The 14,833-nt window shown below is 42.8% G+C and overlaps 1 pseudogene; it reads right to left on the reverse strand.

Annotated features, from left to right (window-relative positions):
* Nucleotides 1-680: 680 nt before the first annotated feature.
* The window catches only part of LOC144329769 (nucleophosmin-like), a 46,682-nt pseudogene continuing 32,529 nt past the window's right edge, over nt 681-14,833 (reverse strand).

Raw genomic sequence — 14,833 nt, forward strand, 5'->3', positions numbered from 1 at the left:
TCCTGACCTCAAATGACCCACCTGCCTTAGCATCCCAAAGTGCTGGGATTACAGGTGTGAGCCAGCCTGCTCGGCCAGATTCCTAATTTTTAAAATCCTCCCTGTGTATCTTTACCATTTTCATGACTTTTCCTCTTTTAAAAAGTTTCTCATTTTTTTTTTTCCTTGACATCACTATTTGGGTTTCTCAGGGTTCTTTTTTACTATCTCCAATTTGAATTCGCACACAGGTCATTGCATTTCTTAAAAATTTTAGTGCTTCCTTTGCATATGACTTTCTGCTCTAGCTTTAGAGAGCAGAAATGGGATGTCTTCTTGCATCCCTTAATTAAAGATGCTAATTGATTTTCTATTTTTTCTGATTTTTTTTAATTAAAATACTGAGTTTTATTTCATGTATATTTTTGTCTCCCCACCATTTCCATGTCTGACCACTGCTACTACTATGTCCTATCATAACATTCCATACATACTTAAAACCAAGCAAAGGGTGGATTTCCATCTTTAAAAACTAAACAGGAATTTTGGACAACACATTCTTGGCAATGGAACCTGGACAACATTTATCAAACATGGTAGGGAAAGTTCTCAGTCTGCATTATAAAAGGACAGCCAAATAGCAACTGTTAGAGAAATGAAGTAAGATGGAAAATTTTTAACAAACTGTTTAAACTATTTTCTTAAAGAGACTTCCTGCACTGCCAGAGATCTTGAATAGCCTCCTGGTCAGTCATCCAGAAACAATTCTTTACATAATTGATGAATTTGGTTGCCACTTTGGGAAGAGAACCACCTTTTTCTGTACTTGCTTACATTTTTGCTTTAATATCTTCTGTGGAACTAGGTCCTTTTGGTGTTTTAGGAGTTTTTTTCCCCCTGTTTTTTGAAGGATTCTTGTCCTTTTGATCTTGGTGTTGATGGTTTTGAGTCTTTTCCATTCTGATTTGACTTCTGTGCATTTTTGGCTGGAGTGTCTTGTATAGATTTCTTCACTGGTGCTTTTTCTTCAGTTTCCTCATCAAAATCTTCTTCCTTCTTCTTCCTTCTCCTTCTTATTCTTCTTCATCAGCAGCAAGTGTTACTTTTTACTGTGGAAGCTTGCTACCACCTCCAGGAGCAGATCACTTTCCAGATATACTTAAGAGTTTCACATCCTCCTCTTTTTTTTTTTTTTTTTTAATTTTTAAGACAGAGTCTGGCTCTGTCTCCCAGGCTGGAGTGCAGTGGTGCAATCTCGGCTCACTGCAAGCTCCGCCTCCCAGATTCAGGCCATTCTCCTGCCTCAGCCTCCCGAGTAGCTGGGACTACAGGCGCCCGCCACCATGCCCGGCTAATTTTTTGTATTTTTAGTGGAGATGGGGTTTCACCGTGTTAGCCAGGATGCTCTCGATCTCTTGACCACGTGATCTGCCCTCCTCGGCCTCCCAAAGTGCTGGGATTACAGGGGTGAGCCAGTGCGCCCGGCCATCCTCCTCCTCGTCATCTTCTGACTCTGCATCTTCTTCCACAGCTACTAAATGCTGTCCACTAATGTGCACTGGCCCTGAACCAAGCTTCAACCATAAGACCACTGGTGGTGTTATTTCAAAGCCCCCAAGGGAAACCGTTGACTGTACAGACATTTTCAAAGTTGCCAGTGTTACTTTAATTGAACTGTCTTCGTAATTCATTGTCTCTGCTTCAACAATGTGCAATTCATCCTTTGCACCAGCCCCTAAATTGACTGTTCCTAAAGATAACTGGTGCTCATTTTCATTATTATCCACCTTAAAGTGATTATCTTGATTGGCCTTTAGTTCACAACCAAAAAGATAGCTCTGGGGCCTCAGGGAGCTCATGTCCATGTCCATTGAATCTTCCTGGGGATGGTGGCACACTCTTAGGTGGGAGAGAAGGTGGATAGAGATAAATGACTACTCCAGAGGAGAGCTGTGCAAGATGGAATCACACCAGGGATTTTTTTTTTTTTTTTCTGATTTCTATAGTGAATAATATTCTGCTAATCTTATGTTTTTGTAAGTTCTACAAAGGCCCTACTCTATAACCCATTTGGTTTCAGTTGACAGCAGGCAAACTTGCAGAGCTCAGCTCATGGCTAGCTGAATCTCATAAGGTACACCCCCTGGGTCTTCTATGATGGAGCACACCAAAAATTTCAATCCGCAACATGTGTCCTTACCAGGACTCCTCCTATCTCAGACTCTGCCTGCAGCGTTCTGTGGGAGCAGTGTGTTGCAAGAATAAAGCACCTTCACCAGCATCTTTCTTCCCCTCTGCCCTGTTCTGGTGTTTTCTACAAATTAGAATGGCATGTGAAATGGAAATCACCAGTGTCTGGCTCTCATGCCCACTGACCACACTTCTCCCATTGATAAGTCTCCTAGACTAGAATACAAGATGATATTTTAAAAATGTCTTTAATGATACATTTTATTTCTTTGAAATATATTTGTTGAGCACTTCCTTTATGTAGGGTCCTGTTGTAGGCAACAAAAATAGAGCAGTGAGCAAGAAAGGCATGGCCCTGCCCTCAGGGAGCTTCCATCCTGGGTTTGGGTGGGGATGAATGGGAAACAACTGACAACATAATTAATGACTGTAGTTACAGTTGTGATTAGGGGTTCAGAGAAAACATCCAGACCAAGGAGCAGTGGTGTTGGTGGTGGTTCCAGCATAGCTTTCCCTGAATAATTGGTGTTTGAGTTGAGCTCTAAAAGATCAGAATGAATAAATAAGAAGAGAAGGAGAGTTAGGATGTTTCAGGCATAGATCATATACCAAGGCCCTGAGGCAGGAGGACATGGTGGGTTTGAGGGCATTGTAGAAAGTTGATGTGTTTGGAGCTTGGAGGGGAGAAACAAGAAGAGGTAAAGTCATGTTCACTGTTGCAACCCCAGTGCTTGGGTGGAGTAGGGGCTCTATAAATGTTTGTGTCTGATGAATGGAAGATGGTAGTTGTAGCTAATCTGTAAGGAAGTTCCTGATGGTGGGTGTTGGGCTGCCGTCGGCTCTTTCTTGTCCTCACATTTTTACCAGTAATTAGAGTGAGAAGGCAGAAGCCACGCCCAGTCAGTCAGGAGATGAGGACATGGGTCAGAGTCAGAGAAGGGCTAAAAGAAGGACAAGCAGCATGTGGCTGAGGCCAAAAGGGAAAGGAAACCACATGGATTTGAAGCAGCTTGGAAAGGTTTGAGACAGGATAGCTTTAGAGGCAGGTCTTGAGGAATGGAGGAGGAGGAATCTTAAGTAGCAAGGAAAGAGGCAAGGAGTAGGAGAATAGAACAAGGTGAACAAAAGCCCCAAGAAAGACACTGGGGGTGTGGTGGTCCCTCTGGACTGCAGGATCAGATGTGTGCATTGTGGGGAGGTTGGATGTTGAGATGGACGAGGCAGCATCTCAGCCGCACTCGGTCAGGAAGAATATGTCCCTAGAATAGATGTGCCCCCTTCTTAGAGCCCATCAGGATGCAGCCTGGGTCAGCCTTACTCTGTGCACCTGCTTTTCACATTCAAGCACTGAGTGAAAAGTACCTGCATGTCTTTGGGAGGTGAAGAAAAATGGCCAAAGCTGGGAAGTCCCAAATCTTCAAATGCAGACTTTGCCTCCCACTGCTTCTGAGTGAACTTGAGAATTTGCCCTATCTCATCACTCAGATCTCATCAGCTCTGAGACCTAATAAAAACTCTTCTCCTCAAGTCCTAGAGAACTAGAACTAAGCAAAAGAGAACCGACTCCAGCCCTGACTGCAAGCCATTAGTTTTGATAAACGTCTGTGTTGTGGCGCCAGGACTATTCATTCAACAAACATTTCCTGTATGCCTTCTCTATGCCATGCACACAGGCTGGCATCAGTGCACCTATCTGTTTTGCGCTGAGAACTGTCATAAACAACACCATTTACGACAAGACACATCCAAGGGAGCAGTCTCTGAGGAAGTGGGTTGGCTTCTCTGAGCACCCTGAAGTCTTGGACATTCATTTACTCTTAGAGGGAGGGAATGGCCAGGAATTGGGGAAGTGAGGCTTCCTCAGAGACTAAGCAGCCACGAGGCTGCAGCTCCCCTCGAACAGGCAGACTTGCACAAACTCAAATGAATTAGAAGTGTAAATTGAGCAGTTCAACTTGGCTTGCACAGTGCAATAAAGATCTGCAAACACTCAGCTCCGTATTGAACCCGAGGCAGGGTGATTAATTCATTATTCACTTCCCAGCCTGGAAGCAAAAGCGTGTATACCCAGGGGCCAGCATGGATGAGCAGAGTCATAAATCACGTCACTTACAAATCTAGCAATGAGAAAATCCACTGGCTGGTGGCGGATGCTCTGCAGGCAGCAAGAGTGGCCTGAGGACCAGCCAGTCGAGGCGGGCCAGTCTGCTCTCTGGAGACAGACCAGTTGGCCAAGCATTTCGCCTTCCAGCCAAGACGGCCAGCCTCTCGGCCACCCGGCTTGGCGTTTCCTGGCCAGACCACAAGGAAACAAACTCTACTCCACCCAGGAGGAATGCTCCTGTGACCTGAAATGGCCTCTCTCAAATGTAGACAAAGTACTAGGAATAGCATTAGTATTTCTCCAAAAGGCTGCTATGGTCCAGTTGTGATAAACCACTATCCACCCCTCTCCTTAGGCTGTTCTGGGTTCCAAATCCTTCCGCCCCAGCCAGAGGGCCAACCTGGTGTCTGCTCAGCATCCTCCAATCCAAGTCCCTGGATATCATCGGCTGCCAACCTTGAGCCTGGGCCGTTGCCCTCCAATCTCTGCTAGCTTCGGGACAGGATGCTTTGGGGATCTGAATTTCATTGAGAGCTGCTGATACCAGCCAGCAAAGGGCTTTTTAGCCCCTATTTGAATATAAGGTAGCTCTTCAAATATTTGATAATTCTTTCTCTTCCAAGTAAAATGCCCTCAGTTTCCTCAATTGTTCTTCATATTTCAAGATTTCTAAAGCCCCTTCAATGACCAGGAAGGCCTTCCATTTTGATATTGACTATTTTCCACTTTACATTTGCTCTTAATTCTCCAAAATCTCAGAAAGGGACCCAGTACTTCCTGTGTGTTCTTGTTCTTGTCATGAGAGAACAATAACATTAAGACTCATTATGTATGGGGCACTTTATACTTATTATCTCATTTAAACTTTCATGATGAGCTGGTGAAGTAGTTTTTAACTCCAGTTTACAGAGGAGGAAACTGAGGCTTAAAGAGGTAAAATGGCTTGCCAGGATTGAGCCTTTGGTCAGCCTGACTCCAGAGATTGTGCTTCTAAACCTTATGATACGCTGTCTCCCTCACCCACAGCCTGACACCCTGACATCTGATTCAGGGCCTGCCACACCTGGTAACCACTTTCCCAGGAGCCAGGCTGAGCTTTGAGAGGCTGGCCAAAGCTCTCTTCTTTCTTTTCAAAAAATTTTTATTTGGCCGGGTGCAGTGGCTCACAACTGTAATCCCAGCACTTTGGGAGGCCAAGGCAGGAGGATCACCTAGGTCAGAAGTTTGAGACCAGCCTGGCCAACATGGTGAAACCCCATCTCTACTAAAATACAAAAATTAGCCAGGTGTGGTAGTGTGCGCCTGTAGCCCCAGCTACTTGGGAGACTGAGGCAGGAGAATTGCTTGAGCCCGGGAGGTGGAGGTTGCAGTGAGCTGAGATTACGTCCCTGCACTCCAGCCTGGGTGACAGAGCAAGTCTCTGTCTCACCCCCCCGCAAAAAAAGAAAAGTTATTTTGAGACAGGGACTCGCTCTGTCACCTAGGCTAGAGTGCAATGGCGTGATCTCGGCTCACTGCTCACTGCAGCCTCAACCTGCTGAGCTCAAGTGATCCTCCCATCTCAGTCTCCCAAGAAGCTGGGACCACAGGCACATGCCACTATGTCTGGCTAATTTATTGTTATATTTTGTAGAGATGGGGTCTCCCTCTGTTGTCCAGGCTAAGCCATTTAATTGCCATCCAATTCAGCATCAAAAAAATAATAAACTAAGGTAAAAAAATCAATAACAGCATTGTTCATACTGTTTTCCACCCACTGTCTGATCTGAGCAACTCTTCAAATAAAGAGAGAAGTCCTTATTTCTCTCATTCTTCTTGCCAGAACAGTCATATGGCCCATGATGCAGTCTCTTTACAACTTCTTCTTGACCTATTTGGTACACAGAGGAGCAGCGTTCTCCCTAATCTATTTATGGAACTAAGAAAAGAGGATTCTGGCTGGGTATGGTGGCTCACACCTGTAATCCCAGCACTTTGGGAGGCCGAGCCAGGCAGATCACTTGAGGTCAGGAGTTTGAGACCTACCTGGCCAACATGGTGAAACCCCATCTCTACTAAAAATACAAAATTAGCTGGGCATGGTGGCAGGCACCTGTAATCCCAGCTACTTGGGAGGCTGAGGCAGGAGAATCACTTGAACCGGGAGGCAGAGGTTGCCATGGGCCGAGATCATTCCATTGCACTCCAGCCTGGGCAAAAAGAGTGAAACTGTCTCAGAAAAAGGAAGGAAGGAAGGAAGGAAGGAAGGAAGGAAGGAAGGAAGGAAGGAAGGAAGGAAGGAGGGAGGGAGGGAGGGAGGGAGGGAGGGAGGGAGGGAGGGGAGGGAGGGATTCTTTAACAAGAGGGTCTCTAACCAAGGGATTACTGAATTACGCTCATTGTGCTCAGTGTCACCAGACAGATCCCTTACAAAAAAGAGCACTACGACTTAGCCTACCTTGCTCGAGAACAATAATCCTATCTATTAACACCTTCCCGTCTTCCAAGAAGGAAGAAAATATTACATGGCTAGAACTGTGGGACTGGGTTCCAGTTGGGGATTTTACCAGGCCCACAGCAACACTAAGCATGTATTAATAAAGCCTCAAGTGAATATTCACAGAGAAATATTCGGATTTTACTTACATGTGGGTTGCATCTGGCATGCTGGTTAAGGCAGGTGGACTTAGGGGAATGGGCTGTTCCATACACAAGGTTCCACCATCCTGGGAGAAGGTGGGTAATCTGAATGGACAGCCAGGTGGGCCCTGTAGAGCCTACTTCCTGGCCACACCAAGCCAACCTGAGAGATGATGCAAAAGTTTCAACCTCTACCGTACTCTGGCAGCCTCAGGGAATTTATGGTTACTCAAAGCATGCCCAGTAGGTTGAGACTGATCCAGATGAATGAGACTATGGAAGCAGGATGCTAGCTGGTGCCTGCCAACCATCCATCAGGATCAACACTGGCTGTGGCGGATGAGAGTCCATGGAGGCCATGGAGACTGAGGAAAGTCTAGAAAACATTGCATGTGGCTGAAGCCCAGCTGCAAATATGCACAATTACCTGAACTCAGGACGCTGTGTTCTGAAGTTGTGTGTGTTTCAGTTTCATCACCCAGCATAAATTTACCAATTAGGTGTTGTGAAACTTAAACTGTAAAGGAGCTGAATGTACTCTGAGAGATTTATCTCACTTCTGCTGTTCAAATGACATCTGCTCACTAAATAAGTCTTAACCTGAATGTGTGGCTAATTTTCTCTAAAAATCTGCATTTTCCAAAAAAGTTTTTAAAAACTGAATTAAACAGCAAACAAGAGGTAAAAATACTAAAACTTCGTGTGTTTTTAATGGAAACATATGAAATGTAAAAATTTAAAAACAGTAATTTAGTATGAATTTACATAAGTAAAATGCACAAATCTTAAGAGTAGAGCTCTGTGACTTTTTGTGTCACATACGACTTTTTGCATATGTGGCCACTTCCCAGATGAACAGATAGAACCTTTCCACACTCCAGAAAACTCCCTCTTACTCTTTCCCAGTGCTTCTCCATCACCAGGTAAGAACTGTACCAGTTCTTTCAGCACACTTTAATTTGTGCCTGTCCTTGAACTTCATATAAATGGAATTGTACTTACCAATTCCCTGTCAGCTTTTGCTCAATGTAATGTTTTGGAGATTAATTCATGTTGCTGAGAATATCAGTAGTTAATTTCTTTCTATTGCTGAGTAATAATCCATCGTATGAATATAGCTGAATTTGTTTATCCATTTACCTGTTGATGGACATTTGTTTTCTTTCCAGTGTTTGGTTATTAAGAATAAAACTGAGGCTGGGCACAGTGGCTCATGCCTGTAATCTCAACACTTTGGGAGGCAGAGGCAAGAGGATCACTTGAGGCCAGGAGTTTGATACCAGCCTGGGCAACATAGCAAGACTTCATCTCTACAGAATATTTTAAAAATTAGCCAGGTACAGTGATGTGCATCTATAGTCCTGCCTACTTGGGAGACTGAGGCAGGAGGATCACATGAGCCCAGGTGTTCAAGGTTATAGTAAACCATGATCATATCACTGCACTCCAGCCTGGCTGACATAGCAAGACCCTGTCTCTAAAAAATATTTTTTTAGGCCAGGCACAGTGGCTCACTCCTGTAATCCCAGCACTTTGGGAGGCCGAGACGGGCGGATCATGAGGTCAGGAGTTTGAGACCAGCTTGGCTGCCATAGTGAAACCCCGTCTCTACTAAAAATACAAAAAATTAGCTGGGCATGGTGGTGGGCACCTGTAATCCCAGCTACGCAGGAGGCTGAGGCAGGAGAATGGCTTGAACCTGGAAAGCCAAGGTTGCAGTGAGCCGTGATCACACCACTGCACTCTTCTGCGCGACAGAGCAAGACTCCATTTCAAAAACAAAACAAAAGACCAGCTCGGCCAATATGGCGAAACCCTGCCTCTACCAAAAATACAAAAAATTAGCTGGGTGTGGTGGTGTGTGCCTGTAGTCCCAGCTACTCAGGAAGCTGAGGTGGGAGGATGGCCTGAACCTGGGAGGTGGAGGTTGCAGTGACCCAAGATCATGCCACTGCACTCCAGCCTGCATGATAGAGCCACACTTTATCTCATAAAAAACACTTAAAAAAATAAAAATAAAAACTGAATATGAGTTTTTTTGTTCATGCTTGTTACAGAAGTCTTTTTGTTTTAAAATACACTGGTTTCTCTAGGGTATATACTTAGGAGTAGAACTTTATTAGAAACTACCAAGTGACATACAGTAAGTTTAGAAATAACTTACAGACATGTGAAATAAAGGAACTTTAAAAATTTTTGCTTAATTATTGATAAAATATTTTTTAAAAATTGGTAAAATAGGAAGAATCATCTAACATTCAAAATGTTTTATAAAGTAATTTTATGTTATATAAAATGCTACAAATGTTCTCTGAGGATATACATTTTCAGTGGTTGGGACTTTAAGCAAGTTGACTTTAGGCAAATAGGTCTTAGGCAAATTGGCCCAAAAGTTCAATATAGATTCTTGTCAAGACAGGTTTCCCCCATTCTCTACTGGTGTAATTGAATTTTTAAACAATGCAGACTTGACATTCATCCCTGTAGATTTCATACCAGTAGGAAGTACATGTATATTTATGCACAGGGATATATGGGATTAGGATGTTGGAACAAGTAGACACTTGGTGGAAAGAGGGAAAGGAATCCCCGGCCCTGCTCACAGAACTCTGGGGAGACTGATAATGGGCCATGAGCTGGCAGGATGCCCAAGGACTTAAAACCTTGCTGAGCCAGGGCAGGGGCCTAAGCAGGGGAAGGTCCTGAAGGGGCTCATTTGGCTCAGTGGGGCCTGCCTGGCAATGTTGGGACCAGTTTGTGGGGAGGAGCTGGGGTGTCATTACAATGAATGAGGAGAATAAGGCAGAGGTTGCCTCTGGGGATAGTGGCATGGAGAACTACGTAACTGAGAGGGCCCACAGTGTCAGCGGGCTGAGCAGGTTAGCGTTTGTCTGAGAGGAAAGAAAACCGTTATTGAATCAACCCTAAACAGTGTTTGTCCTGGTTGCAGATATTTTAAACCTTCATTTAAAAAATACATCAGCACATGTGATTGCACATTTATCTTTTTTATTAAGATGGAGTCTTGCTCTATTGCCCAGGCTGGAGTGCAGTGGTGCAATCTCAGCTCACTCCAACCTCCGCCTCCTGGGTTCAAGTGAATTCTCCTGTCTCAGCCTCCCGAGTAGCTGGGATTACAGGCACGCACCACAAAGCCTGACCGATTTTTTTTATTTTTAGTAGAGATGAGGTTTCACCATGTTTTACCAGGCTGGTCTCGAACTCCTGACCTCAGGTGATACACCTGCCTCGGCCTCCCAAAGTGCTGGGATTACAGGCATGAGTCACTGCACCCAGCCGTGATTGCAAATTTTAAAAAATTTATAGTCATCCAAATGTGTTCACTATCTTTTCTTCGTGTCTTCCACACTTTTGATAAAATTGGCTTCTATGTCATCTCCTGAGTTATTAATAAAAAATATTAAACTGGACAAAGCCAGAATAAAGCCTGCTGGAATGCCACCAGAGACTCCCCTCCAGGGTGCCGGCGATTCATTAATCAACACTCTCTAAGAATGACTATTCAGCCAACTATAAATTCACCTTGTAGTCCCCATTGACGTGTTTCCACCTTTGCACAAGAGAATCATGAGAGATTTAGGAAAAGTCATCACAGAAATCAAGGCACAGAGTCTATGAAGTACCCCAATCCACTAATTTAATCACTTACAAAGAAAGAGAAAAAGAAAGGAGGTTAGACTTGTTCTTTAGTGAGTCCACGCTAGTTCCTGGCAAACGTTGCTTTCTTTTTCAAGTACTCAGAAAACCATCTGTTTAATAATCCCTTCTAGATTTTTGTTGGCACTGGGGGTACTCGTCAATCAAATTGTAAATTTCATTTATCACCCCATTTAAAAATCAGGACACCATTTTCCATTTTCACTGTTTTGGCTACTCTCTCTGATTTTCCAGGTTCTATCAAAGATGTTACAGGTAACCCTTGCCATCATCTGGGAGGTCATCTCTCTGCACCACCTGGCTTAAACTCATTGAAGCAAGCTAGCTAGTGTCATGGGATAAATGGATCCCTGGGTATAAGCAGAAAGCAACTTTATTTTGTCTCCCATTGTCCCTTAAAATTTATTCAGTAAAGCATATCCTTCCCCTGTCTATGGATAAAAATTTATCAGTCCTGTAACTTTTCTGATCATATCACTCATGATAAACAAACGTACTATAATCACCTTAAGTCACTAAATATAGTCTTTATTTAGATATTAGAAATCTGCTTTTATATAACAAGCAAAACTGTACACTTTGTTTAAGGTGAAATCCTCCTCTTCAGTTTGAGTCTGCTGCAGGCAGGCAGCTTATAGCTGGAAACGGTGTGCATCTGGTTTCTTCTTTTTTTTTAAAACCTCTTCTCCTACATCAGCTTATAAACCTGGAATTTCAACTCCTCTAGGGTGGGGCGGTGCTGAGAGGCTGAGGAGTAGGAAAGCCCTTCTTTGGCACTTTTGTAAAATGGCTCTTCACTTTCTGAGACTAGTAAGTGTTTCAAGCATTCTTCATCTTTCGATTTTTTCAGGCAAGAATCAGATCCCAATTTACTGCATCTCACCCTCTCCCCATTCCCCATACCTGCTCTCCTTTGAAACCTCTCTCCCATTTAACTTGAGATGAAGGGGAAATACCTGACACCATGTAAACCATTCTCTCCAAATAACTCTTCCTCTCAAATCCTCTCCCTTCTCCACCCCCTGACCCTTAAACCTCTTGTGGTTTTAAGGGGTTCAAAAGAAATCCAATCCATTCAAAGATACTTATGAAATATTTGAACAGTGGCTTCTTCATATTTTCTCTATATATTACAGCCAAAAGGGAGAGGGTCCAATTTGTGTATTTGGTTAAAGTACTTTTCTACCATCTGATCTCTTATCTTGGCCTTCCATTTCCTTCATTCTTGTTTGATGGCATTTCTTCTTGATAGGGAGACAGGTGAAACAGTTGAGAATGTTTGTATTCTCTCTAAAACCTCCTTTCATTACATACCATCTTCTTCCAGTGCAGGGGTTTTCCTCACTTGTGAAACAAGCTTTTAAAAACCACAACTGTCAGGCCATTTTATTAATTTATAATGAATAATATGATGGCCATAAACACTCATATTCATGTATTTTTCCTAATGGAAATTAAAATAGGAGTGGGCAAAGGAAATGCAGTACATGATACAGGGACTATTACTCGGCCTTTTAAAAAAGAAAATTCTATAATATGTGACAATGTGGTAAAATAGCAAATATATTCAATTATCTTTATAAAAACCGGAATGGACGACTTTACACCAAACAAACAAGCAAGGCTCCTCTCTCGTGGGAAATACAAAGAAGAAAATAAAAATTATCAACCATAAACACTTAAATAATTGATAAATTTCTTTTTAATATTTTACTTAGGATTCTCCATGTAATAATTTTACCTAGCTGAAATACTATTTACACAATTCTGAATCCTAGTTCTTAAACTTGCTATACTGTGAATATTTCCTACTACCAATAAAACTCTTGGAAAACCATTTTCAATGGCTCCATACTAGGCCAATGTATGGGGACACCATGATTTATTAATCTCTTTCCCTTGTTACTGAACATTAACGTTGTTTCCTTTTTTTTTTTTTTTTTTTTTACCATTTTGAATAACACCACAACATAAACTATTGTGCACACATGTGTGTTTGAATTTCTGATGATTATTAGAAGGGGAGTTACTGGATCAAAGGTATGGACTTTTTAAAGCTCTTAATACAAGCTGCCACTTTGCTTTCGAGAAAGAATTGTAACAGATTGATGTATCTTAATGGACATTGTCATCAAACTCAATCAGTCCAAGACTCCATCTCCACATCAGATCCAGCCAAGAGAACCAGAAAAATGTCAGAGACACAGGACAAAAGTGGCTTTTGGCTACAGTAACCATATTCTCCAATCTGGGTATCTGTTTCAAGGGAGTGAAAGGAGAAACTCCATTTGTCTCTCTGCACATGTGTCATCAGGGTTCTCCTGGAAGGTGGTAGCCTCCTCCAATCCAGCCTGTATCTGGTTCATTGCCCTATAACACAGCCCTACCTTAATCATAAAGCCAAAGGGCAGGGAAGCTTTGTTTTCTCTCAGCCACACCCCAGTCACCTCCCTGCACTTAAATCTAGGTGGCTCCTTCAAGAATCTGTAGCCACAAATTGATAAACACATTTTCAGATGGGTTTGTTTTGCATCTATTACAGGTTGAAGTGTCCTAGTTTTGCTCTCAAGTGATGACATTAATCCAGAGCATGTTCCAAGTCTGCCCATTTCCCACCCCATCTGGGTTCTGCCTTACCATATTTTTAAGACAGAAAACGTACAGCAATACTAACGCCATATTCTAATGACAATAGTTAAATAACTTTTTTTCTGATTTCAAAAGTGGTACATGTTTAAAGTGGAAATGTAGACAACTTAGGAAAGCAGGAAAAGAAGGCTGCAGAGTGACCAGCACGTATGGCAGCCGGCCTGGCAGATGGGGAGTGCACATCTCGGTGGACATCTGTGTGGGGTCAGTAGGGATCATGTTCAGCTCAGCAGATGTCAGGAGACATACAGCAAAGGCTGAGGGTGGTAAGAACTCTCCCGCTTGACACTACCTAAGCCCTGAGAACTTGGTTCCAACTCCAGGGAAAAGGGTGGGGGGAACCCCTAAAGCTGAAATAAAAATCATAACACAGTAGAATGGCACTTGATAGAGAAATCAGTTTCATTGGTAGGAAAACAAAGAACACTGCAGTCTAGTTTGTGTTCTCTTTCCAGCTCCTTTGGCCTCTGATTCCCAACTTCGGGTGCACCCCACCACCAGCCTTTTCCAGTGGCTCAGTTGAGTTCAGTCCTGGTACCTGAGAGGGTTTGAGGGATGGACCACATTCTTTGGGCACTCCGTGGGAGCTAGCCCTACAAATCACCATGGAAACTGAAGATACAGTGATTGTCCATGCTGGTCTTAGAGGCAGGTGGTTCCCAGGCGAAGGCTGAGAAAAGTTACTCTTACAATGATGTAATAATTCTACCAATGGCCCTCAGTTTCTGAAGATTTGCTTCCCTTAATTCTCCTCACTGGAATTGGGGGATTAAATCTCTGCAAGCAGCAGGTGATATAAAAACAAACAAACAAACAAATAGCCCAAGAGGGCCATGAGTCTTGGTAGGGATGTACCAGTAAGAAAGGGTTCCGGTTTCCCTAAGCCATGACACCAGGCCTGGCTCTTTGTTTCAAAAGGATCTTCAGAGCCGTCTGGCACAGATGGCTTTCTCTTGGGGTCATTCCTTTTGTACCTCTGCATCCTTGGCAACATTTCAGGGGAGCTCCTGGGTAGGGCAACATCTTAACTGTCAAGACAGTGCAGCATCAGAGTCACAGAGGCAGGCTCTGGAATCCCTAGAGGCCAAGGCCAAGACCAAGAACAGGACACATGTACTAGGATTGGCATTGCAGTGATGGCTATAGTCACAAACAATTTGAAACATCCAAACTGGTGAGCCATAGGGGACCACTTAAACAGATGCTGGTATATTCATACCAAGGAACACTATGCATTCATTAGAAAAATTAGATTTCTATAAATTAAAAGGGAATATGAATATATTCATAATATATTTTAAGTAAAAAAGGCTTAAAACAGCATGTAGCACATGATCTTATTTTAAATAAATGTATATTTATTTGTACATATTATATATAGGAAATCTCTAGTGGGATAACAGCAGTCTTCATTTCTTTGTATTTCTCTAATGTTTCAAATTATTTTGACATGTTTCTCTACATATGTTTCTCTACATCATGTTTCAAATGATCTTTGACATAATGACTTGTTGCTTTGTGTATTAGTCAGGGTTCTCTAGAGGGACAGTACTAATAGGTGATATATATATATATATAAATATATATATGTGAAGGGGAGTTTATTAAGTACTA

This window comes from Macaca mulatta, chromosome 7, assembly GCF_049350105.2.
Source record: "Macaca mulatta isolate MMU2019108-1 chromosome 7, T2T-MMU8v2.0, whole genome shotgun sequence".
Lineage (NCBI taxonomy): Eukaryota > Metazoa > Chordata > Mammalia > Primates > Cercopithecidae > Macaca > Macaca mulatta.